Consider the following 24160-nt stretch of genomic DNA (forward strand, 5'->3'; position numbering starts at 1 on the left):
TGGGCACATCTTCATCCCTGATGTGATTATTATCTGTAGTTGAAACTGAGACTCTCGGATTACTTCGTGTCTGCCAACAATGCAGCAGCAGCTGAAGATGACCAAATTCCTCATGTGTCACAGGGTGATCAGACGTTGCAACAAAAGACATGCAGGTGGTAAAGAAAAGAGAAAAAGCTTACAGGACCTGGTATTCCCAAGCAGTCTCCCATCCAAGTACTAACCAGGCCCAACCCTGCTTGGCTTCCAAGATCAGACGAGGTCGGGCACATTCAGGGTGGTGTGGCTGTAAGAAACAATATCTGTGAACAATGTGCATTATATAGGTACTGGAATCATACGGTTACTCTATGTAACCAGATAATTGCCGAGAAAGGCTGATATGTAGTGGGAACATCTTCATCCCTGATGTGATTATTACCTGCAGTTGAAACTGAGACTCTCAGATCACTTCGTGTCTGCCAACAAAGCAGCAGCAGCTGAAGATGACCAACTTCCTCATGTGTCACAGGGTGATCAGACGCTGCAACAAAAGACATGCAGGTGGTAGAGAGAAGAGAAAAAGCTTACAGCACCTGGTATTCCAAAGCAGTCTCCCATTCAAGTACTAACCAGGCCCAACCCTGCTTGGCTTCCGAGATCAGACGAGGTCGGGCACATTCAGGGTGGTGTGGCTGTAAGAAACAATATCTGTGAACAATGTGCATTATATAGGTACTGGAATCATACGGTTACTCTATGTAACCAGATAATTGCAGAGAAAGGCTGATATGTAGTGGGCACATCTTAATCCCTGATGTGATTATTACCTGCAGTTGAAACTGAGACTCTCAGATCACTTCGTGTCTGCCAACAAAGCAGCAGCAGCTGAAGATGACCAACTTCCTCATGTGTCACAGGGTGATCAGACGTTGCAACAAAAGACATGCAGGTGGTAGAGAGAAGAGAAAATGCTTACAGCACCTGGTATTCCCAAGCAGTCTCCCATCCAAGTACTAACCAGGTCCAACCCTGCTTGGCTTCCGAGATCAGACGAGGTCAGGTATGTTCAGGGTGGTGTGGCCGTAAGCAACAATGTCTGTGACAAATGTGCATTATATCGGTACTGGAATCATACAGTTCCTCTATGTAACCAGATAATTGCCGAGAAAGGCTATCTTGTAGTGGGCACATCTTCTTCCGTGACGTGATTATTATCTGCAGTTGAAACTGAGACTCTCAGATCACTTCGTGTCTGCCAACAAAGCAGCAGCAGCTGAAGATGACCAACTTCCTCATGTGTCACAGGGTGATCAGACGTTGCAACAAAAGACATGCATGTGGTAGAGAGAAGAGAAATATCTTACAGCACCTGGTATTCCCAAGCAGTCTCCCATCCAAGTACTAACCAGGCCCAACCCTGCTTGGCTTCCGAGATCAGACGAGGTCAGGTATATTCAGGGTGGTGTGGCCGTAAGCAACAATATCTGTGAACAATATGCATTATATAGGTACTGGAATCATACGGTTACTCTTTGTAACCAGATAATTGCCGAGAAAGACTGATATGTAGTGGGCACATCTTCAACCCTGATGTGATTATTACCTGCAGTTGAAACTGAGACTCTCAGATCACTTCGTGTCTGCCAACAAAGCAGCAGCAGCTGAAGATGACCAACTTCCTCATGTGTCACAGGGTGATCAGACGTTGCAACAAAAGACATGCAGGTGGTAGAGAGAAGAGAAATAGCTTACAGCACCTGGTATTCCCAAGCAGTCTCCCATCCAAGTACTAACCAGGCCCAACCCTACTTGGCTTCCGAGATCAGACGAGGTCGGGTATTTTCAGGGTGGTGTGGCCGTAAGCTACAATGTCTTTGACAAATGTGCATTATATAGGTACTGGAATCATACGGTTACTCTTTGTAACCAGATAATTGCCGAGAAAGGCTGATATGTAGTGGGCACATCTTCAACCCTGATGTGATTATTACCTGCAGTTGAAACTGAGACTCTCAGATCACTTCGTGTCTGCCAACAAAGCAGCAGCAGCTGAAGATGACCAACTTCCTCATGTGTCACAGGGTCATCAGACGTTGCAACAAAAGACATGCAGGTGGTAGAGAGAAGAGAAATAGCTTACAGCACCTGGTATTCCCAAGCGGTCTCCCATCCAAGTACTAACCAGGCCCAACCCTGCTTGGCTTCCAAGATCAGACGAGGTCGGGTATATTCAGGGTGGTGTGGCCGTAAGCAACAATGTCTGTAACAAATGTGCATTATATAGGTACTGGAATCATACAGTTCCTCTATGTAACCAGATAACTGCCGAGAAAGGCTGATGCGTATTGGGCACATCTTCTTCCATGTCGTGATTATTCTCTCCAGCGGAAACTGAGACTCTCAGATCACTTCGTGTCTGCCAACAAAGCAGCAGCAGCTGAAGATGACCAACTTCCTCATGTGTCACAGGGTCATCAGACGTTGCAACAAAAGACATGCAGGTGCTAGAGAGAAGAGAAAAAGCTTACAGCACCTGGTATTCCCAAGTAGTCTCCCATCCAAGTACTAACCAGGCCCAACCCTGCTTGGCTTCCGAGATCAGACGAGGTCGGGCATGTTCAGGGTGGTTTGGCCGTAAGCGACACTGTCTGTGACAAATGTGCATTATATAGGTACTGGAATCATACAGTTCCTCTTTGTAACCAGATAATTGCCGAGAAAGGCTGATATGTAGTGGGCACATCTTCATCCCTGATGTGATTATTACCTGCAGTTGAAACTGAGACTCTCAGATCACTTCGTGTCTGCCAACAAAGCAGCAGCAGCTGAAGATAACCAACTTCCTCATGTGTCACAGGGTGATCAGACGTTGCAACAAAAGACATGCATGTGGTAGAGAGAAGAGAAAAAGCTTACAGCACCTGGTATTCCCAAGCGGTCTCCCATCCAAGTACTAACCAGGCCCCACCCTGCTTGGCTTCCGAGATCAGACGAGGTCGGGCATGTTCAGGGTGGTGTGGCCGTAAGAAACAATATCTGTGACAAATGTGCATTATATAGGTACTGGAATCATACAGTTCCTCTTTGTAACCAGATAATTGCCGAGAAAGGCTGATATGTAGTGGGCATATCTTCATCCTTGATGTGATTACTACCAGTAGTTGAATCTGAGACTCTCAGATCACTTCGTGTCTGCCAACAAAGCAGCAGCAGCTGAAGATGACCAACTTCCTCATGTGTCACAGGGTGATCAGACGTTGCAACAAAAGACATGCCGGTGGTAGAGAGAAGAGAAAAAGCTTACAGCACCTGGTATTCCCAAGCTGTCTCCCATCCAACTACTAACCAGGCCCAACCTTGCTTGGCTTCCGAGCTCAGACGAGGTCGGGCATATTCAGGGTGGTGTGGCTGTAAGCAACAATGTCTGTCACAAATGTGCATTATATAGGTACTGGAATCATATGGTTACTCTATGTAACCAGATAATTGCCGAGAAAGGCTGATATGTAGTGGGCACATCTTCATCCCTGATGTGATTATTACCTGCAGTTGAAACTGAGACTCTCAGATCACTTCGTGTCTGCCAACAAAGCAGCAGCAGCTGAAGATGACCAACTTCCTCATGTGTCACAGGGTGATCAGACGTTGCAACAAAAGACATGCAGGTGGTAGAGAGAAGAGAAAAAGCTTAAAGCACCTGGCATTCCCAAGCAGTCTCCCATCCAAGTACTAATCAGGCCCAACCCTGCTTGGCTTCCGAGATCAGACGAGGTCGGGTATATTCAGGGTGGTGTGGCTGTAAGCAACAATGTCTGTCACAAATGTGCATTATATAGGTACTGGAATCATACGGTTACTCTATGTAACCAGATAATTGCCGAGAAAGGCTGATATGTAGTGGGCACATCTTCATCCCTGATGTGATTATTACCTGCAGTTGAAACTGAGACTCTCAGATCACTTCGTGTCTGCCAACAAAGCAGCAGCAGCTGAAGATGACCAACTTCCTCATGTGTCACAGGGTGATCAGACGTTGCAACAAAAGACATGCAGGTGGTAGAGAAAAAGCTTAAAGCACCTGGTATTCCCAAGCGGTCTCCCATCCAAGTACTAACCAGGCCCAAACCTGCTTGGCTTCCGAGATCAGACGATGTCGGGGATATTCAGGGTGGTGTGGAAGTAAGCAACAATGTGTGTCACAAATGTGCATTATATAGGTACTGGAATCATACAGTTCCTCGATGTAACCAGATAATTGCCGAGAAAGGCTAACTTGTAGTGGGCACATCTTCATCCCTGATGTGATTATTATCTGTAGTTGAAACTGAGACTCTCGGATTACTTCGTGTCTGCCAACAATGCAGCAGCAGCTGAAGATGACCAACTTCCTCATGTGTCACAGGGTGATCAGACGTTGCAACAAAAGACATGCAGGTGGTCGAGAGAAGAGAAAAAGCTTACAGCACCTGGTATTCCCAAGCAGTCTCCCATCCAAGTACTAACCAGGCCCAACCCTGCTTGGCTTCTGAGATCAGATGAGGTCGGGTATGTTCAGGGTGGTGTGGCCGTAAGCAACAATGCTTGTGAGTAATGTGCATTATATAGGTACTGGAATCATACGGTTACTCTATGTAACCAGATAATTGCCTAGAAAGGCTAACTTGTAGTGGGCACATCTTCATCCCTGATGTGATTATTCTCTCCAGCGGAAACTGAGACTCTCAGATCACTTCGTGTCTGCCAACATAGCAGCAGCAGCTGAAGATGACCAACTTCCTCATGTGTCACAGGGTGATCAGACGTTGCAACAAAAAACATGCAGGGGGTAGTGAGAAGAGAAAAAGCTTACAGCACCTGGTATTCCCAAGCAGTCTCCCATCCAAGTACTAACCAGGCCCAACCCTGCTTGGCTTCCGAGATCAGACGAGGTCGGGTATTTTCAGGGTGGTGTGGCCGTAAGCGACAATGTCTTTGACAAATGTGCATTATATAGGTACTGGAATCATACGGTTACTCTTTGTAACCAGATAATTGCCGAGAAAGGCTGATATGTAGTGGGCACATCTTCATCCCTGATGTGATTATTATCTGTAGTTGAAACTGAGAATCCCCGATCACTTTGTGTCTGCCAACAAAGCAGCAGCAGCTGAAGATGACCAACTTCCTCATGTGTCACAGGGTGATCAGACGTTGCAACAAAAGACATGCATGTGGTAGAGAGAAGAGAAAAAGCTTACAGCACCTGGTATTCCCAAGCGGTCTCCCATCCAAGTACTAACCAGGCCCAACCCTGCTTGGCTTCCGAGATCAGACGAGGTCGGGCATATTCAGGGTGGTGTGGCTGTAAGCAACAATGTCTGTCACAAATGTGCATTATATAGGTACTGGAATCATACGGTTACACTATGTAACCAGATAATTGCAGAGAAAGGCTGATATGTAGTGGGCACATCTTCAACCCTGATGTGATTATTACCTGCAGTTGAAACTGAGACTCTCAGATCACTTCGTGTCTGCCAACAAAGCAGCAGCAGCTGAAGATGACCAACTTCCTCATGTGTCACAGGGTGATCAGACGTTGCAACAAAAGACATGCAGGTGGTAGAGAGAAGAGAAAAAGCTTACAGCACCTGGTATTCCCAAGCTGTCTCCCATCCAAGTACTAACCAGGCCCAACCTTGCTTGGCTTCCGAGCTCAGATGAGGTCGGGCATATTCAGGGTGGTGTGGCTGTAAGCAACAATGTCTGTCACAAATGTGCATTATATAGGTACTGGAATCATACGGTTACTCTATGTAACCAGATAATTGCCGAGAAAGGCTGATATGTAGTGGGCACATCTTCATCCCTGATGTGATTATTACCTGCAGTTGAAACTGAGACTCTCAGATCACTTCGTGTCTGCCAACAAAGCAGCAGCAGCTGAAGATGACCAACTTCCTCATGTGTCACAGGGTGATCAGACGTTGCAACAAAAGACATGCAGGTGGTAGAGAGAAGAGAAAAAGCTTAAAGCACCTGGCATTCCCAAGCAGTCTCCCATCCAAGTACTAATCAGGCCCAACCCTGCTTGGCTTCCGAGATCAGACGAGGTCGGGCATATTCAGGGTGGTGTGGCTGTAAGCAACAATGTCTGTCACAAATGTGCATTATATAGGTACTGGAATCATACGGTTACTCTATGTAACCAGATAATTGCCGAGAAAGGCTGATATGTAGTGGGCACATCTTCATCCCTGATGTGATTATTACCTGCAGTTGAAACTGAGACTCTCAGATCACTTCGTGTCTGCCAACAAAGCAGCAGCAGCTGAAGATGACCAACTTCCTCATGTGTCACAGGGTGATCAGACGTTGCAACAAAAGATATGCAGGTGGTAGAGAAAAAGCTTAAAGCACCTGGTATTCCCAAGCGGTCTCCCATCCAAGTACTAACCAGGCCCAAACCTGCTTAGCTTCCGAGATCAGACGATGTCGGGGATATTCAGGGTGGTGTGGAAGTAAGCAACAATGTGTGTCACAAATGTGCATTATATAGGTACTGGAATCATACAGTTCCTCGATGTAACCAGATAATTGCGGAGAAAGGCTAACTTGTAGTGGGCACATCTTCATCCCTGATGTGATTATTATCTGTAGTTGAAACTGAGACTCTCGGATTACTTCGTGTCTGCCAACAATGCAGCAGCAGCTGAAGATGACCAACTTCCTCATGTGTCACAGGGTGATCAGACGTTGCAACAAAAGACATGCAGGTGGTCGAGAGAAGAGAAAAAGCTTACAGCACCTGGTATTCCCAAGCAGTCTCCCATCCAAGTACTAACCAGGCCCAACCCTGCTTGGCTTCTGAGATCAGATGAGGTCGGGTATGTTCAGGGTGGTGTGGCCGTAAGCAACAATGCTTGTGAGTAATGTGCATTATATAGGTACTGGAATCATACGGTTACTCTATGTAACCAGATAATTGCCTAGAAAGGCTAACTTGTAGTGGGCACATCTTCATCCCTGATGTGATTATTCTCTCCAGCGGAAACTGAGACTCTCAGATCACTTCGTGTCTGCCAACATAGCAGCAGCAGCTGAAGATGACCAACTTCCTCATGTGTCACAGGGTGATCAGACGTTGCAACAAAAAACATGCAGGGGGTAGTGAGAAGAGAAAAAGCTTACAGCACCTGGTATTCCCAAGCAGTCTCCCATCCAAGTACTAACCAGGCCCAACCCTGCTTGGCTTCCGAGATCAGACGAGGTCGGGCATGTTCAGGGTGGTGTGGCCGTAAGCGACAATGTCTTTGACAAATGTGCATTATATAGGTACTGGAATCATACGGTTACTCTTTGTAACCAGATAATTGCCGAGAAAGGCTGATATGTAGTGGGCACATCTTCATCCCTGATGTGATTATTATCTGTAGTTGAAACTGAGAATCCCCGATCACTTTGTGTCTGCCAACAAAGCAGCAGCAGCTGAAGATGACCAACTTCCTCATGTGTCACAGGGTTATCAGACGTTGCAACAAAAGACATGCATGTGGTAGAGAGAAGAGAAAAAGCTTACAGCACCTGGTATTCCCAAGCGGTCTCCCATCCAAGTACTAACCAGGCCCAACCCTGCTTGGCTTCCGAGATCAGACGACGTCGGGTATTTTCAGGGTGGTGTGGCTGTAAGCAACAATATCTGTCACAAATGTGCATTATATAGGTACTGGAATCATACGGTTACACTATGTAACCAGATAATTGCAGAGAAAGGCTGATATGTAGTGGGCACATCTTCAACCCTGATGTGATTATTACCTGCAGTTGAAACTGAGACTCTCAGATCACTTCGTGTCTGCCAACAAAGCAGCAGCAGCTGAAGATGACCAACTTCCTCATGTGTCACAGGGTGATCAGACGTTGCAACAAAAGACATGCAGGTGGTAGAGAGAAGAGAAAAAGCTTACAGCACCTGGTATTCCCAAGCTGTCTCCCATCCAAGTACTAACCAGGCCCAACCTTGCTTGGCTTCCGAGCTCAGATGAGGTCGGGCATATTTTTTTTTTTTTTTTTTTTATTTATTAGAAAAATACAAAAAGGTAGTTTTACAACACTGTCACACGATATTCAAAAATTCAAACTTAGATCTCCATTGTCAACTACAACAAAACTGTTATTCGGGAGAAACGACTCCATGAATACCTCCCTTTTAACCATAAAGAGAGATCTTAAATACCATTCCACCAGACCAACAAAAAGGGACCAAGAATTGTTTTTCTTTTTTTCAAACAATAGATCGCACCTGCAAATGTACAAGGCGTGTTTAGCAACTGAAAGTAAGAAATTTACCAAGACTGAATTAACATTGCTGGGTGTTTGGGTGAAGAGCCCGAAGAGCTGCATTTGGTCCCTTAATGTTCCCACTGGTCGGAGGTTACATTTCTCAGTGATTAGTGCCCACAGGTGGTCGCGAAAGCTCCTCGAAGCTGGACACTCCAGGAAGATGTGCTGTATCGTCTCCGGATGGGATTCACACGCCGGACAGTCCCTTGACCACCTGTTTTTGTTGATTTGATGGAGAATAATTGCTGTATACATTATCCCGTGCCTCATTTTGAAATCGGTGTTAAAGACCGAGGGTGGAATTAACGGGCTAGCTATTGTCTTCCAGATTGTCTTTGTCGTTATATGCTCAAAAATCATCCTCCACTGTCTAGTAGCAGCTGGTGCTTTTACAATTTTGCGCAGAAACAAGTTATATATTTGTTTCGTGTCCAATTCCCCAAAATTTAAAACTCTATCCCCATAATTACAGACAAAGGTTGGCCCACTTACCAGTCTTGATGACTGCACCACAGAGCCGAGCACGAGCAGCCAGTCTGGAGGTACATTCTCTGCCAGCTGGGCGCACACCCTCCTCACCACCTCTTTCCTATGTATGATGTTTTCTTTTCTTAGAGTATTCTCAAGACGAACCAGATCCAACCTGCCGTGCCGATCCAAGACAGTCCCAAAGGTGTCGACTCCTCCTCTCTCCAGAGCCGCGCACCTAAATGGCCGCCCTGCCTGCTGCAGATCTGGGTTGTGGAAGAGCGGCTGCCGCAAAAGCTGTCCGAGATGTTGAATCTTACCGTCCAGACCTGGTCGGAATGCCTGCCAAGCCTCCATCACCTCAGCCCAGAAAGGATCAAGGTGACAGAGGCTCGTTGATGGGAGAACTTGACATAGGTTAAACATGCCATGCCGCCCGCAGGAGTTTATTGACCGCCCTAAAGCTTCATGCCAAAGATGCAGGTCCGGATTATTGAAGAGTTTTGTTAGCAGTCGCAATCTAAAAGCCAGTCGTTTCGTGTCTATGTCCACGAGGTTGAGACCGCCGTTTTTCTTACCACCAATGAGAGTGTTATGCGACACCATGATTCTCTTACCTTTCCAGATGAAATTATTGAATGACCGGTTCAGGGCGGTCAACACACTCCGCGGCGCGGCATGGACATGCAGGGTATGGTAAAGCTTAGTAACCGCCAGCGCGTTGGCGACAACCACTCTTCCCCTATGCCCGAGGGCCCTCATCCTCCAGAGGCTTAAGGTGTTCTCTATCCTCCCTGTGACCGCAGACCATGATCTCTCCGCCGCAAGCTGCTCGTCCACCCCCAGGTACACTCCCAAAAACTTGAAGGGGCCATCTATCAAACATACCTGGGAGAGCTGCGGCGGAGCGGCCGCAGCTCTGCAGCACAGCAAGCCAGATTTGGACAGATTCAGCTTGCCTCCAGTCGCTTTGCAGAAGAAATCCACCAACCCCAGAGCCAGAGTTAGGCTCTTGGGGTCGGCTGCTACCAACGTAGTGTCGTCAGCGAACTGGAGGAGCTTTATCTGTCCTCCTCCGGAGGAGAGAACCCCCCGGACATCAGGATCCCCATCTATTAAACAGGCTAGCGGCTCCACAGCCAAGGTGAACAGCAGAGAGGAGAGCGGACACCCCTGTCTCACCGATCGTCACAGCCGGACGGGGTCCGTCAGGTTTCCATTCAGACTTACCCTACTCGTTGCCGAATTGTAGAGGGTCCGCACCCAGCCGACGAATCTGTTCCCGAACCCAAAGGCCTTCAAGACCCCCCAAAGGTACTCATGCTCGACTCTATCGAATGCCTTCTCGAAGTCCAGGTTCAGGAAATACCCGCCACTCTCCTGCAGGAGCCTTAGCGTCTCCTTTGCGGTCAGTATGGTGTCATATATTGTCCGACTCGGTACACTGTAGGCCTGGTTTTTATTTATTATATGTGGCATTATGGGTTTGATTCTATTAGCCAGTATTTTCATAAATATTTTATAATCCGTATTTAACAAGCTTATCGGTCTATAATTATTCAAGTTATTTCTATCTCCGTTATTTTTATATATTAATTTAATTATTCCCTCATTAAATGTTCTAGGTATAACTATGTTTTTATTTTCCGTTATTTCTGTATAGATTTTCGTCAGAATCGGTACCAATTTATCACTGAAAGTTTTATAGAATTCAGTTGTCATCCCATCCCGTCCCGGACTCTTGTTGTTCCCTAATGACATTATTGCCCCCTCAACTTCTAATTTGAATATTTTATTGTCAGTTATCTGGGCTTCTTCCTTAGTTAATTTGTTTTTAATTAGTGAGAACAGATGATCCGCGTGAGTTCTATCTAGTGTGTCAGAGCTAAAGAGTCTTTGATAAAACAGCCGACTGACCTCCATCATGTCTCCCTCCTCGCACACCTCCACCTCTTGGTCATTCAGTAAGGAAGTTATTATGGACCTATTTTTGTTTCTCTTCTCCAATCCCAAGAAGAATGCTGTCGATTTTTCCCCCTCCACCCAATGCTGCACCCTTGCCCTTACGCAAGCCCCTTGACATTTCCTCCTGCCCAAATCGTCCAGGCGCTTCATCAAGAGAGACAGTTTGTATGTATCCCGGCTGGGATCATCATCCAACCTTACCTGTTCTTTATTTATGTCCTTCTTCAGTTGCCTCTCTACCCTATTTTCTTCCCACTTCTTATTGATACAGTAATGAATCGTTTTTGTTTTCAATCTTGTTTTAACGTGTTCCCACCATTCTAAAGGTTCCTGTATTATGTCCACTTCTTCATTTATATAATCTAGTTGTTTATTAATGATATTTATATATTTACTATCTTCAAGTAAACTATTATTTAAGCACCATAGATTAAACTTATTTGTGACTTGGCGGTCCTTCAACGTTAAAATGATCGGACCATGGTCACTAATATGGCTGCTTCCATAATCAATTGTATTTATCCATTGAACAATATTTCTACTTATTAAGCATAGATCTATTCTAGTTTGCTTCAATATTCCTTTGATTACGCTCTTCCTTGAAAAAGCTACCTTGTCTTTATTTAATAATCTCCAGATATCAATTAGATCATTTTCATTCATTATATTCAATAAAGCTCTTCTGCTGCTGTCATTTTTAAAAACATTTGCCGCCGAGACATCTAGTCGTGAGAGTGCCACATTCAAATCTCCTATTAGGATCGTGTTGGTGCTTATGAATCCCTTTAGATTTTCAAAATACCTCTTCCTCTCCGTTTCAATGTTGGGGGCATAGCTATTTATCAGTCTAATAATATTATTTTTATAATTTAGGTCTAATATTAATTGCCTACCCTGGTCATCTCTATGTATTTCTTTTATATCTTTAAATAACTTGCTATTTTTTATTAATACAGCCACCCCACAACATTTATTTACTCCATTTGAGATATAAATGCTGCCTACCCATAATTTCTCTATTTTTGCTAGTATATCACCATCCCAGTTAGTTTCTTGCAACACAACTATATCACAATCTACACTCAGGAAGAACTCCTCCATCCTCTTTTCGTTCCTCAGCCCCGCCACATTTTGTGAAAAGATAGTGAGCATAAGGAAAAGGGAGATGTACAGTCTACTTATCTGGCCAAACCCTTCATTTTAGTTTTTTCCGCACTTTTTGACCGACTCTCTCCAAAGGTGCCCTTTTTCTTGCCGTCAGTAGCTGGCGATCCATCTCCAAGCTTGAGCTGGGGGGGGTTTCGCTTGGGCCCATAGGCGATAAACATGTATCTGGGAGGGGCTCACTCCCCAGCTCGGGCGTTTGCTGCCTCCGTTCACTTCTATTCGAAGTAGCCACTGAGTCGGTTGCATATTCTTCACTTGTTTTTTCGCCTCTATATTTAGTATGTGAGCTTACCTGAGCCCCTCCCTGTGCCAGCTCCACAGCCTGGTCCTTGGTGTCCAGGGTAGAGCCCATTTTTCGGGCTCCCCCCGCCAGATCGCAGGCAGGACCCATTTTTCGAGTCCCCCCAACTTCTGGAGCCTGCCCAGCGGAATATATCAGAGAGTCTGGGGTAATTTTCACTCCCTGAGGCTCACTAACCTCCAGATCCACCTCCCCCAGCCCATCAGATTCTTCATCTCCCGTTGAGTCTTGTCCATCCTCCTCACTTGCACTAGCACACACACAGTTTGTTAACGGGTTGCAGCAGACTATACATCGCTCTCCTCCCTCAACACACTCCCTGGCATAGTGCCCTTGACCACCACATTTGTGGCACACAAATTCTGGGCATTCTCGGACAATATGTCCCGGCTGCAAACATAATCGGCATACCTTTACCTGTCTATCGTGTATGACCCTGAAGAAGTGGTGTCCGTTGGCCGTGTTGAATTTTGCAGAGTATGGCAGAGACTGTACTGCATCTGTGAATCTCACCCTGACAAACCTTGTGCCATCCACAATCGATGTTCCAGGCCACATTCTCCTCTTTATTTTGGATACTGCTTCCACTCCCCATCCTCGCAATTTCTCCAAGATCTCCTGATCCGAAACATATGCTGGCAAATTTAGAAAAGAGACGATCAGTTCATCATTTACCAGTTTCCTCCCCGTTACCACCATTGCTCCCATCTTGAAGCCATCCATTAATTTGTCTCTTGCTATTTCGTTGCTTAGAGTGATTTCATAGGATGTTGGCCCCAAGGGCCTACACCCCAGAATTCCTCCGCACAGCATGCGTATCGTCCTCAGAAGGTTAATAATTGTCACCTTCTCTGGCCCCTCAATATCTATGACCATTGTCAGCTCTTTTTTATAGGAAGCCTCTCCTACATCCTTCTCTGTCACCATTTTCCCAGTTAACTTGTCCATTGTCTCGTCTCGCCGGTCCACTGCCCCCACCAAATCATCCATCTGAAAAACAAAACAGAACAAAAAGCGCCTCCCCACCGCCTGCGCTGATGGGGAGGGATAATCCCCACACAAAAAAAAGAATCAAGATCTATATCTATATTGCTGGAAAAACAAGCAAAAGAAAGGAATAAAAAGACAAAAACACTCAGCAAACAATTGGAGCGAGAGCTCCTCAGACCTGCTGCTGCACTCTGTGGCTCCCACACCTGTTGCTCATCAGAAAAATGGGCGTGTTCAGGGTGGTGTGGCTGTAAGCAACAATGTCTGTCACAAATGTGCATTATATAGGTACTGGAATCATACGGTTACTCTATGTAACCAGATAATTGCCGAGAAAGGCTGATATGTAGTGGGCACATCTTCATCCCTGATGTGATTATTACCTGCAGTTGAAACTGAGACTCTCAGATCACTTCGTGTCTGCCAACAAAGCAGCAGCAGCTGAAGATGACCAACTTCCTCATGTGTCACAGGGTGATCAGACGTTGCAACAAAAGACATGCAGGTGGTAGAGAGAAGAGAAAAAGCTTAAAGCACCTGGCATTCCCAAGCAGTCTCCCATCCAAGTACTAATCAGGCCCAACCCTGCTTGGCTTCCGAGATCAGACGAGGTCGGGCATATTCAGGGTGGTGTGGCCGTAAGCAAGAATATCTGTGAACAATGTGCATTATATAGGTACTGGAATCATATGGTTACTCTATATAACCAGATAATTGCAGAGAAAGAATGATATCTAGTGGGCACATCTTTATGCCTGATGTGATTATTACCTGCAGTTGAAACTGAGACTCTCAGATCACTTCGTGTCTGCCAACAAAGCAGCAGCAGCTGAAGATGACCAACTTCCTCATGTGTCACAGGGTGATCAGACGTTGCAACAAAAGACATGCACGTGGTAGAGAGAAGAGAAACAGCTTACAGCACCTGGTATTCCCAAGCGGTCTCCCATCCAAGTACTAACCAGGCCCCACCCTGCTTGGCTTCCGAGATCAGACGAGGTCGGGCATGTTCAGGGTGGTGTGGCCGTAAGAAACAATATCTGTGACAAATGTGCATTATATCGGTACTGGAAACATACAGTTCCTCTATGTAACCAGATAATTGCCGAGAAAGGCTAACTTGTAGTGGGCACATCTTTATGCCTGATGTGATTATTACCTGCAGTTGAAACTGAGACTCTCAGATCACTTCGTGTCTGCCAACAAAGCAGCAGCAGCTGAAGATGACCAACTTCCTCATGTGTCACAGGGTGATCAGACGTTGCAACAAAAGACATGCACGTGGTAGAGAGAAGAGAAACAGCTTACAGCACCTGGTATTCCCAAGCGGTCTCCCATCCAAGTACTAACCAGGCCCCACCCTGCTTGGCTTCCGAGATCAGACGAGGTCGGGCATGTTCAGGGTGGTGTGGCCGTAAGAAACAATATCTGTGACAAATGTGCATTATATCGGTACTGGAAACATACAGTTCCTCTATGTAACCAGATAATTGCCGAGAAAGGCTAACTTGTAGTGGGCACATCTTCATCCTGATTTGATTATTACCTGCAGTTGAAACTGAGACTCTCAGATCACTTCGTGTCTGCCAACAAAGCAGCAGCAGCTGAAGATGACCAACTTCCTCATGTGTCACAGGGTGATCAGACGTTGCAACAAAAGACATGCATGTGGTAGAGAGAAGAGAAAAAGCTTACAGCACCTGGTATTCCCAAGCGGTCTCCCATCCAAGTACTAACCAGGCCCAACCTTGCTTGGCTTCCGAGATCAGACGAGGTCGGGCATATTCAGGGTGGTGTGGCTGTAAGCAACAATGTCTGTCACAAATGTGCATTATATAGGGACTGGAATCATACGGTTACTCTATGTAACCAGATAATTGCCGAGAAAGGCTGATATGTAGTGGGCACATCTTCATCCCTGATGTGATTATTATCTGTAGTTGAAACTGAGACTCTCGGATCACTTCGTGTCTGCCAACAATGCAGCAGCAGCTGAAGATGACCAACTTCCTCATGTGTCACAGGGTGATCAGACGTTGCAACAAAAGACATGCAGGTGCTAGAGAGAAGAGAAAAAGCTTACAGCACCTGGTATTCCCAAGCAGTCTCCCATCCAAGTACTAACCAGGCCCAACCCTGCTTGGCTTCTGAGATCAGATGAGGTCGGGTATGTTCAGGGTGGTGTGGCCGTAAGCAACAATACTTGTGACAAATGTGCATTATATAGGTACTGGAATCATACGGTTACTCTATGTAACCAGATAATTGCCGAGAAAGGCTAACTTGTAGTGGGCACATCTTCATCCCTGATGTGATTATTCTCTCCAGCGGAAACTGAGACTCTCAGATCACTTCGTGTCTGCCAACATAGCAGCAGCAGCTGAAGATGACCAACTTCCTCATGTGTCACAGGGTGATCAGACGTTGCAACAAAAAACATGCAGGGGGTAGTGAGAAGAGAAAAAGCTTACAGCACCTGGTATTCCCAAGCAGTCTCCCATCCAAGTACTAACCAGGCCCAACCCTGCTTGGCTTCCGAGATCAGACGAGGTCGGGTATTTTCAGGGTGGTGTGGCCGTAAGCGACAATGTCTTTGACAAATGTGCATTATATAGGTACTGGAATCATACGGTTACTCTTTGTAACCAGATAATTGCCGAGAAAGGCTGATATGTAGTGGGCACATCTTCATCCCTGATGTGATTATTATCTGTAGTTGAAACTGAGAATCCCCGATCACTTTGTGTCTGCCAACAAAGCAGCAGCAGCTGAAGATGACCAACTTCCTCATGTGTCACAGGGTGATCAGACGTTGCAACAAAAGACATGCATGTGGTAGAGAGAAGAGAAAAAGCTTACAGCACCTGGTATTCCCAAGCGGTCTCCCATCCAAGTAATAACCAGGCCCAACCCTGCTTGGCTTCCGAGATCAGACGAGGTCGGGCATATTCAGGGTGGTGTGGCTGTAAGCAATAATGTCTGTCACAAATGTGCATTATATAGGTACTGGAATCATACGGTTACACTATGTAACCAGATAATTGCCGAGAAAGGCTGATATGTAGTGGGCACATCTTCAACCCTGATGTGATTATTACCTGCAGTTGAAACTGAGACTCTCAGATCACTTCGTGTCTGCCAACAAAGCAGCAGCAGCTGAAGATGACCAACTTCCTCATGTGTCACAGGGTGATCAGACGTTGCAACAAAAGACATGCAGGTGGTAGAGAGAAGAGAAATAGCTTACAGCACCTGGTATTCCCAAGTAGTCTCCCATCCAAGTACTAACCAGGCCCAACCCTGCTTGGCTTCCAAGATCAGACGAGGTCGGGTATATTCAGGGTGGTGTGGCCGTAAGCAACAATGTCTGTAACAAATGTGCATTATATAGGTACTGGAATCATACAGTTCCTCTATGTAACCAGATAATTGCCGAGAAAGGCTGATGCGTATTGGGCACATCTTCTTCCCTATCGTGATTATTCTCTCCAGCGGAAACTGAGACTCTCAGATCACTTCGTGTCTGCCAACAAAGCAGCAGCAGCTGAAGATGACCAACTTCCTCATGTGTCACAGGGTCATCAGACGTTGCAACAAAAGACATGCATGTGCTAGAGAGAAGAGAAAAAGCTTACAGCACCTGGTATTCCCAAGCAGTCTCCCATCCAAGTACTAACCAGGCCCAACCCTGCTTGGCTTCCGAGATCAGACGAGGTCGGGCATGTTCAGGGTGGTGTGGCCGTAAAAAACAATATCTGTGACAAATGTGCATTATATCGGTACTGGAAACATACAGTTCCTCTATGTAACCAGATAATTGCCGAGAAAGGCTAACTTGTAGTGGGCACATCTTCATCCTGATTTGATTATTACCTGCAGTTGAAACTGAGACTCTCAGATCACTTCGTGTCTGCCAACAAAGCAGCAGCAGCTGAAGATGACCAACTTCCTCATGTGTCACAGGGTGATCAGACGTTGCAACAAAAGACATGCATGTGGTAGAGAGAAGAGAAAAAGCTTACAGCACCTGGTATTCCCAAGCGGTCTCCCATCCAAGTACTAACCAGGCCCAACCTTGCTTGGCTTCCGAGATCAGACGAGGTCGGGCATATTCAGGGTGGTGTGGCTGTAAGCAACAATGTCTGTCACAAATGTGCATTATATAGGTACTGGAATCATACGGTTCCTCTATGTAACCAGATAATTGCCGAGAAAGGCTAACTTGTAGTGGGCACATCTTCATCCTGATTTGATTATTACCTGCAGTTGAAACTGAGACTCTCAGATCACTTCGTGTCTGCCAACAAAGCAGCAGCAGCTGAAGATGACCAACTTCCTCATGTGTCACAGGGTGATCAGACGTTGCAACAAAAGACATGCATGTGGTAGAGAGAAGAGAAAAAGCTTACAGCACCTGGTATTCCCAAGCGGTCTCCCATCCAAGTACTAACCAGGCCCAACCTTGCTTGGCTTCCGAGATCAGACGAGGTCGGGCATATTCAGGGTGGTGTGGCTGTAAGCAACAATGTCTGTCACAAATGTGCATTATATAGGTACTGGAATCATACGGTTACTCTATGTAACCAGATAATTGCCGAGAAAGGCTAACTTGTAGTGGGCACATCTTCATCCCTGATGTGATTATTCTCTCCAGCGGTAACTGAGACTCTCAGATCACTTCGTGTCTGCCAACATAGCAGCAGCAGCTGAAGATGACCAACTTCCTCATGTGTCACAGGGTGATCAGACGTTGCAACAAAAAACATGCAGGGGGTAGTGAGAAGAGAAAAAGCTTACAGCACCTGGTATTCCCAAGCAGTCTCCCATCCAAGTACTAACCAGGCCCAACCCTGCTTGGCTTCCGAGATCAGACGAGGTCGGGTATTTTCAGGGTGGTGTGGCCGTAAGCGACAATGTCTTTGACAAATGTGCATTATATAGGTACTGGAATCATACGGTTACTCTTTGTAACCAGATAATTGCCGAGAAAGGCTGATATGTAGTGGGCACATCTTCATCCCTGATGTGATTATTATCTGTAGTTGAAACTGAGAATCCCCCATCACTTTGTGTCTGCCAACAAAGCAGCAGCAGCTGAAGATGACCAACTTCCTCATGTGTCACAGGGTGATCAGACGTTGCAACAAAAGACATGCATGTGGTAGAGAGAAGAGAAAAAGCTTACAGCACCTGGTATTCCCAAGCGGTCTCCCATCCAAGTAATAACCAGGCCCAACCCTGCTTGGCTTCCGAGATCAGACGAGGTCGGGCATATTCAGGGTGGTGTGGCTGTAAGCAACAATGTCTGTCACAAATGTGCATTATATAGGTACTGGAATCATACGGTTACACTATGTAACCAGATAATTGCCGAGAAAGGCTGATATGTAGTGGGCACATCTTCAACCCTGATGTGATTATTACCTGCAGTTGAAACTGAGACTCTCAGATCACTTCGTGTCTGCCAACAAAGCAGCAGCAGCTGAAGATGACCAACTTCCTCATGTGTCACAGGGTGATCAGACGTTGCAACAAAAGACATGCAGGTGGTAGAGAGAAGAGAAATAGCTTACAGCACCTGGTATTCCCAAGTAGTCTCCCATCCAAGTACTAACCAGGCCCAACCCTGCTTGGCTTCCAAGATCAGACGAGGTCGGGTATATTCAGGGTGGTGTGGCCGTAAGCAACAATGTCTGTAACAAATGTGCATTATATAGGTACTGGAATCATACAGTTCCTCTATGTAACCAGATAATTGCCGAGAAAGGCTGATGCGTATTGGGCACATCTTCTTCCCTGTCGTGATTATTCTCTCCAGCGGAAACTGAGACTCTCAGATCACTTCGTGTCTGCCAACAAAGCAGCAGCAGCTGAAGATGACCAACTTCCTCATGTGTCACAGGGTCATCAGACGTTGCAACAAAAGACATGCATGTGCTAGAGAGAAGAGAAAAACCTTACAGCACCTGGTATTCCCAAGCAGTCTCCCATCCAAGTACTAATCAGGCCCAACCCTGCTTGGCTTCCGAGATCAGATGAGGTCGGGCATATTCAGGGTGGTGTGGCCGTAAGCAACAATATCTGTGAACAATGTGCATTATATAGGTACTGGAATCATATGGTTACTCTATGTAACCAGATAATTGCAGAGAAAGAATGATATGTAGTGGGCACATCTTAATCCCTGATGTGATTATTACCTGCAGTTGAAACTGAGACTCTCAGATCACTTTGTGTCTGCCAACAAAACAGCAGCAGCTGAAGATGACCAACTTCCTCATGTGTCACAGGGTGATCAGACGTTGCAACAAAAGACATGCAGGTGCCAGAGAGAAGAGAAAAAGCTTACAGCACCTGGTATTCCCAAGTAGTCTCCCATCCAAGTACTAACCAGGCCCAACCCTGCTTGGCTTCCGATATCAGACGAGGTCGGGCATGTTCAGGGTGGTTTGGCCGTAAGCGACAATGTCTGTGACAAATGTGCATTATATAGGTATTGGAATCATACAGTTCCTCTATGTAACCAGATAATTGCCAAGAAAGGCTGATATGTAGTGGGCACATCTTCATCCCTGATGTGATTACTACCTGCAGTTGAAACTGAGACTCTCAGATCACTTCGTGTCTGCCAACAAAGCAGCAGCAGCTGAAGATGACCAACTTCCTCATGTGTCACAGGGTGATCAGACGTTGCAACAAAAGACATGCCGGTGGTAGAGAGAAGAGAAAAAGCTTACAGCACCTGGTATTCCCAAGCAGTCTCCCATCCAAGTACTAACCAGGCCCAACCCTGCTTGGCTTCCGAGATGAGACGAGGTCGGGCATATTCAGGGTGGTGTGGCTGTAAGCAACAATGTCTGTCACAAATGTGCATTATATAGGTACTGGAATCATACGGTTACTATATGTAACCAGATAATTGCCGAGAAAGGCTGATATGTAGTGGGCACATCTTCATCCCTGATGTGATTATTACCTGCAGTTGAAACTGAGACTCTCAGATCACTTCGTGTCTGCCAACAAAGCAGCAGCAGCTGAAGATGACCAACTTCCTCATGTGTCACAGGGTGATCAGACGTTGCAACAAAAGACATGCAGGTGGTAGAGAGAAGAGAAAAAGCTTACAGCACCTGGTATTCCCAAGCAGTCTCCCATCCAAGTACTAATCAGGCCCAACCGTGCTTGGCTTCTGAGATCAGACGAGGTCGGGCATATTCAGGGTGGTGTGGCCGTAAGCAACAATATCTGTGAACAATGTGCATTATATAGGTACTGGAATCATACGGTTACTCTATGTAACCAGATAATTGCAGAGAAAGAATGATATGTAGTGGGCACATCTTAATCCCTGATGTGATTATTACCTGCAGTTGAAACTGAGACTCTCAGATCACTTCGTGTCTGCCAACAAAGCAGCAGCAGCTGAAGATGACCAACTTCCTCATGTGTCACAGGGTGATCAGACGTTGCAACAAAAGACATGCAGGTGGTAGAGAGAAGAGAAAAAGCTTAAAGCACCTGGTATTCCCAAGCAGTATCCCATCCAAGCACTAACCAGGCCCAACCCTGCTTGGCTTCCTGGATTAGACGAGGTCGGGCATATTCAGGGTGGTGTGGACGTAAACAACAATATCCGTGAACAATGTGCATTATATAGGTACTGGAATCATACGGTTACACTATGTAACCAGATAATTGTCGAGAAAGGCTGATATGTAGTGGGCACATCTTCATCCCTGATGTGATTATTACCAGCAGTTGAAACTGAGACTCGCAGATCACTTTGTGTCTGCCAACAAAGCAGCAGCAGCTGAAGATGACCAACTTCCTCATGTGTCACAAGGTGATCAGACGTTGCAACAAAAGACATGCAGGTGGTAGAGAGAAGAGAAAAAGCTTACAGCATTTGGTATTCCCAAGCAGTCTCCCATCCAAGTACTAACCAGGCCCAACCCTGCTTGGCTTCCAGGGATCAGAGGAGGTCTGGTATATTCAGGTTGGTGTGGCCGTAAGCAACTGTGGCTGTCACCAATGTGCATTATATAGGTACTGCAATCATACGGTTACTCTTTGTAACCAGATAATTGCCGAGAAAGGCTGATATGTAGTGGGCACATCTTCTTCCCTGATGTGATTATTACCTGCAGTTGAAACTGAGACTCTCAGATCACTTCGTGTCTGCCAACAAAGCAGTAGCAGCTGAAGATGACCAACTTCCTCATGTGTCACAGGGTGATCAGACGTTGCAACAAAAGACATGCAGGTGGTAGAGAGAAGAGAAAAAGCTTAAAGCACCTGGTATTCCCAAGCAGTATCCCATCCAAGCACTAACCAGGCCCAACCCTGCTTGGCTTCCTGGATTAGACGAGGTCGGGTATATTCAGGGTGGTGTGGCCGTAAGCAACAATATCTGTGAACAATGTGCATTATATAGGTACTGGAATCATACGGTTACTCTTTGTAACCAGATAATTGCCGAGAAAGGCTGAAATGTAGTGGGCACATCTTCATCCCTGATGTGATTATTACCTGCAGTTGAAACTGAGACTCTCAGATCACTTCGTGTCTAACAACAAAGCAGCAGCAGCTGAAGATGACCAACTTCCTCATGTGTCACAGGGTGATCAGACGTTGCAACAAAAGACATGCAAGTGGTAGAGAGAAGAGAAAAAGCTTACAGCACCTGGTATTCCCAAGTAGTCTCCCATCCAAGTACTAACCAGGCCCAACCCTGCTTGGCTTCCGAGATCAGACGAGGTTGGGCATATTCAGGGTGGTGTATCTGTAAGAAACAACGGCTGTCACCAATGTGCATTATATAGGTACTGGAATCATACGGTTACTCTTTGTAACCAGATAATTGCCGAGAAAGGCTGATATGTAGTGGGCACATCTTCATCCCTGATGTGATTATTACCTGCAGTTGAAACTGAGACTCTCAGATCACTTCGTGTCTAACAACAAAGCAGCAGCAGCTGAAGATGACCAACTTCCTCATGTGTCACAGGGTGATCAGACGTTGCAACAAAAAACATGCAGGGGGTAATGAGAAGAGAAAAAGCTTACAGCACCTGGTATTCCCAAGCAGTCTCCCACCCAAGTACTAACCAGGCCCAACCCTGCTTGGCTTCCGAGATCAGACGAGGTCGGGTATTTTCAGGGTGGTGTGGCCGTAAGCAACAATTTCTTTGACAAATGTGCATTATATAGGTACTGGAATCATACAGTTCCTCGATGTAACCAGATAATTGCCGAGAAAGGCTGATATGTAGTGGGCACATCTTCATCCCTGATGTGATTATTATCTGTAGTTGAAACTGAGACTCTCAGATCACTTCGTGTCTGCCAACAAAGCAGCAGCAGCTGAAGATGACCAACTTCCTCATGTGTCACAGGGTGATCAGACGTTGCAACAAAAGACATGCAGGTGGTAGAGAGAAGAGAAAAAGCTTACTGCACCTGGTATTCCCAAGCAGTCTCCCATCCAAGTACTAACCAGGCCCAACCCTGCTTGGCTTCCAAGATCAGACGAGGTCGGGCATATTCAGGGTGGTGTGGCCGTAAGCAACAGTGGCTGTCACCAATGTGCATTATATAGGTACTGGAATCATACAGTTACTCTATGTAACCAGATAATTGCCGAGAAAGGCTGATGCGTATTGGGCACATCTTCTTCCCTGCCGTGATTATTCTCTCCAGCGGAAACTGAGACTCTCAGATCACTTCGTGTCTGCCAACAAAGCAGCAGCAGCTGAAGATGACCAACTTCGTCATGTGTCACAGGGTCATCAGACGTTGCAACAAAAGACATGCAGGTGCTAGAGAGAAGAGAAAAAACTTACAGCACCTGGTATTCCCTAGCAGTCTCCCATCCAAGTACTAACCAGGCCCAACCCTGCTTTGTTTCCGAGATCAGACGAGGTCGGGCATATTCAGGGTGGTGTGGCCGTAAGCGACAATGTCTGTGATAAATGTGCATTATATAGGTACTGGAATCATACAGTTCCTCTATGTAACCAGATAATTGCAAAGAAAGGCTGATATGTAGTGGGCATATCTTCATCCTTGATGTGATTACTACCTGTAGTTGAAACTTAGACTCTCAGATCACTTCGTGTCTGCCAACAAAGCAGCAGCAGCTGAAGATGACCAACTTCCTCATGTGTCACAGGGTGATCAGACGTTGCAACAAAAGACATGCAGGTGGTCGAGAGAAGAGAAAAAGCTGACAGCACCTGGTATTCCCAAGCAGTCTCCCATCCAAGTACTAACCAGGCCCAACCCTGTTTGGCTTCCGACATCAGACGAGGTCGGGCATATTTTTTTATTTTATTAGAAAAATACAAAAAGGTAGTTTTACAACACTTTCACACGATATTCAAAAATTCAAACTTAGATCTCCATTGTCAACTACAACAAAACAATTATTCGGGAGAAACGACTCCATGAATACCTCCCTTTTAACCATAAAGAGAGATCTTAAATACCATTCCACCAGACCAACAAAAAGGGACCAAGAATTGTTTTTTTTTTTTTCAAACAATAGATCGCACCTGCAAATGTACAAGGCGTGTTTAGCAACTGAAAGTAAGAAATTTACCAAGACTGAATTAACATTGCTGGGTGTTTGGGTGAAGAGCCCGAAGAGCTGCATTTGGTCCCTTAATGTTCCCACTGGTCGGAGGTTACATTTCTCAGTGATTAGTGCCCACAGGTGGTCGCGAAAGCTCCTCGAAGCTGGACACTCCAGGAAGATGTGCTGTATCGTCTCCGGATGGGATTCACACGCCGGACAGTCCCTGGACCACCTGTTTTTGTTGATTTGATGGAGAATAATTGCTGTATACATTATCCTGTGCCTCATTTTGAAATCGGTGTTAAAGACCGAGGGTGGAATTAACGGGCTAGCTATTGTCTTCCAGATTGTCTTTGTCGTTATATGCTGAAAAATCATCCTCCACTGTC

The 24160-nt window shown here is 46.0% G+C and overlaps 1 protein-coding gene, 29 non-coding genes and 15 pseudogenes across 30 annotated transcripts in view; all 45 read right to left on the reverse strand.

The window, feature by feature from the left end:
- Window positions 1-24160, reverse strand: part of LOC140294513 (protein NLRC3-like) — a 1060349-nt gene that overhangs the window by 114587 nt on the left and 921602 nt on the right. The gene's annotated exons all lie outside the window — the stretch shown is intronic.
- LOC140312335 (5S ribosomal RNA) lies at window positions 176-294 on the reverse strand (annotated as a pseudogene).
- Window positions 564-682, reverse strand: LOC140299588 (5S ribosomal RNA; annotated as a pseudogene).
- Window positions 952-1070, reverse strand: LOC140298020 (5S ribosomal RNA). Its single transcript, XR_011913704.1, has one exon. It is a non-coding gene; the product is annotated as a 5S ribosomal RNA (ribosomal RNA).
- LOC140298148 (5S ribosomal RNA) lies at window positions 1340-1458 on the reverse strand. The gene has a single exon (XR_011913821.1). It is a non-coding gene; the product is annotated as a 5S ribosomal RNA (ribosomal RNA).
- Window positions 1728-1846, reverse strand: LOC140314545 (5S ribosomal RNA). The gene has a single exon (XR_011917148.1). It is a non-coding gene; the product is annotated as a 5S ribosomal RNA (ribosomal RNA).
- Window positions 2116-2234, reverse strand: LOC140300506 (5S ribosomal RNA). Its single transcript, XR_011914837.1, has one exon. It is a non-coding gene; the product is annotated as a 5S ribosomal RNA (ribosomal RNA).
- On the reverse strand, window positions 2504-2622 carry LOC140318487 (5S ribosomal RNA). The gene has a single exon (XR_011917836.1). It is a non-coding gene; the product is annotated as a 5S ribosomal RNA (ribosomal RNA).
- On the reverse strand, window positions 2892-3010 carry LOC140291530 (5S ribosomal RNA). The gene has a single exon (XR_011912462.1). It is a non-coding gene; the product is annotated as a 5S ribosomal RNA (ribosomal RNA).
- Window positions 3280-3398, reverse strand: LOC140270010 (5S ribosomal RNA; annotated as a pseudogene).
- Window positions 3668-3786, reverse strand: LOC140299422 (5S ribosomal RNA; annotated as a pseudogene).
- LOC140295378 (5S ribosomal RNA) lies at window positions 4049-4167 on the reverse strand (annotated as a pseudogene).
- LOC140292353 (5S ribosomal RNA) lies at window positions 4437-4555 on the reverse strand. Its single transcript, XR_011912539.1, has one exon. It is a non-coding gene; the product is annotated as a 5S ribosomal RNA (ribosomal RNA).
- Window positions 4825-4943, reverse strand: LOC140298796 (5S ribosomal RNA). Its single transcript, XR_011914404.1, has one exon. It is a non-coding gene; the product is annotated as a 5S ribosomal RNA (ribosomal RNA).
- On the reverse strand, window positions 5213-5331 carry LOC140298539 (5S ribosomal RNA). The gene has a single exon (XR_011914176.1). It is a non-coding gene; the product is annotated as a 5S ribosomal RNA (ribosomal RNA).
- Window positions 5601-5719, reverse strand: LOC140300341 (5S ribosomal RNA; annotated as a pseudogene).
- On the reverse strand, window positions 5989-6107 carry LOC140300815 (5S ribosomal RNA; annotated as a pseudogene).
- LOC140293948 (5S ribosomal RNA) lies at window positions 6370-6488 on the reverse strand (annotated as a pseudogene).
- LOC140292364 (5S ribosomal RNA) lies at window positions 6758-6876 on the reverse strand. Its single transcript, XR_011912540.1, has one exon. It is a non-coding gene; the product is annotated as a 5S ribosomal RNA (ribosomal RNA).
- On the reverse strand, window positions 7146-7264 carry LOC140268374 (5S ribosomal RNA). Its single transcript, XR_011907535.1, has one exon. It is a non-coding gene; the product is annotated as a 5S ribosomal RNA (ribosomal RNA).
- LOC140293218 (5S ribosomal RNA) lies at window positions 7534-7652 on the reverse strand. Its single transcript, XR_011912651.1, has one exon. It is a non-coding gene; the product is annotated as a 5S ribosomal RNA (ribosomal RNA).
- LOC140300331 (5S ribosomal RNA) lies at window positions 13721-13839 on the reverse strand (annotated as a pseudogene).
- LOC140291541 (5S ribosomal RNA) lies at window positions 14109-14227 on the reverse strand. The gene has a single exon (XR_011912463.1). It is a non-coding gene; the product is annotated as a 5S ribosomal RNA (ribosomal RNA).
- Window positions 14497-14615, reverse strand: LOC140291552 (5S ribosomal RNA). Its single transcript, XR_011912464.1, has one exon. It is a non-coding gene; the product is annotated as a 5S ribosomal RNA (ribosomal RNA).
- Window positions 14884-15002, reverse strand: LOC140288932 (5S ribosomal RNA). The gene has a single exon (XR_011912207.1). It is a non-coding gene; the product is annotated as a 5S ribosomal RNA (ribosomal RNA).
- LOC140292375 (5S ribosomal RNA) lies at window positions 15272-15390 on the reverse strand. The gene has a single exon (XR_011912541.1). It is a non-coding gene; the product is annotated as a 5S ribosomal RNA (ribosomal RNA).
- Window positions 15660-15778, reverse strand: LOC140298809 (5S ribosomal RNA). Its single transcript, XR_011914416.1, has one exon. It is a non-coding gene; the product is annotated as a 5S ribosomal RNA (ribosomal RNA).
- On the reverse strand, window positions 16048-16166 carry LOC140293264 (5S ribosomal RNA). The gene has a single exon (XR_011912655.1). It is a non-coding gene; the product is annotated as a 5S ribosomal RNA (ribosomal RNA).
- On the reverse strand, window positions 16436-16554 carry LOC140290622 (5S ribosomal RNA). Its single transcript, XR_011912373.1, has one exon. It is a non-coding gene; the product is annotated as a 5S ribosomal RNA (ribosomal RNA).
- Window positions 16824-16942, reverse strand: LOC140298170 (5S ribosomal RNA). The gene has a single exon (XR_011913841.1). It is a non-coding gene; the product is annotated as a 5S ribosomal RNA (ribosomal RNA).
- LOC140288944 (5S ribosomal RNA) lies at window positions 17211-17329 on the reverse strand. Its single transcript, XR_011912208.1, has one exon. It is a non-coding gene; the product is annotated as a 5S ribosomal RNA (ribosomal RNA).
- Window positions 17598-17716, reverse strand: LOC140288956 (5S ribosomal RNA). The gene has a single exon (XR_011912209.1). It is a non-coding gene; the product is annotated as a 5S ribosomal RNA (ribosomal RNA).
- LOC140298824 (5S ribosomal RNA) lies at window positions 17986-18104 on the reverse strand. The gene has a single exon (XR_011914428.1). It is a non-coding gene; the product is annotated as a 5S ribosomal RNA (ribosomal RNA).
- On the reverse strand, window positions 18374-18492 carry LOC140293276 (5S ribosomal RNA). Its single transcript, XR_011912656.1, has one exon. It is a non-coding gene; the product is annotated as a 5S ribosomal RNA (ribosomal RNA).
- LOC140290633 (5S ribosomal RNA) lies at window positions 18762-18880 on the reverse strand. Its single transcript, XR_011912374.1, has one exon. It is a non-coding gene; the product is annotated as a 5S ribosomal RNA (ribosomal RNA).
- LOC140297768 (5S ribosomal RNA) lies at window positions 19150-19268 on the reverse strand. Its single transcript, XR_011913474.1, has one exon. It is a non-coding gene; the product is annotated as a 5S ribosomal RNA (ribosomal RNA).
- LOC140298192 (5S ribosomal RNA) lies at window positions 19538-19656 on the reverse strand. Its single transcript, XR_011913861.1, has one exon. It is a non-coding gene; the product is annotated as a 5S ribosomal RNA (ribosomal RNA).
- On the reverse strand, window positions 19926-20044 carry LOC140300960 (5S ribosomal RNA; annotated as a pseudogene).
- LOC140300548 (5S ribosomal RNA) lies at window positions 20314-20432 on the reverse strand (annotated as a pseudogene).
- Window positions 21090-21209, reverse strand: LOC140296791 (5S ribosomal RNA; annotated as a pseudogene).
- On the reverse strand, window positions 21479-21597 carry LOC140296878 (5S ribosomal RNA; annotated as a pseudogene).
- LOC140282025 (5S ribosomal RNA) lies at window positions 21867-21985 on the reverse strand (annotated as a pseudogene).
- On the reverse strand, window positions 22255-22373 carry LOC140299721 (5S ribosomal RNA). Its single transcript, XR_011914760.1, has one exon. It is a non-coding gene; the product is annotated as a 5S ribosomal RNA (ribosomal RNA).
- Window positions 22643-22761, reverse strand: LOC140300025 (5S ribosomal RNA; annotated as a pseudogene).
- Window positions 23031-23149, reverse strand: LOC140298027 (5S ribosomal RNA). The gene has a single exon (XR_011913710.1). It is a non-coding gene; the product is annotated as a 5S ribosomal RNA (ribosomal RNA).

Source organism: Leuresthes tenuis, unplaced genomic scaffold (assembly GCF_036924035.1).
Source record: "Leuresthes tenuis unplaced genomic scaffold, fLeuTen1.0.hap1 SCAF_1, whole genome shotgun sequence".
Classification (NCBI taxonomy): domain Eukaryota; kingdom Metazoa; phylum Chordata; class Actinopteri; order Atheriniformes; family Atherinopsidae; genus Leuresthes; species Leuresthes tenuis.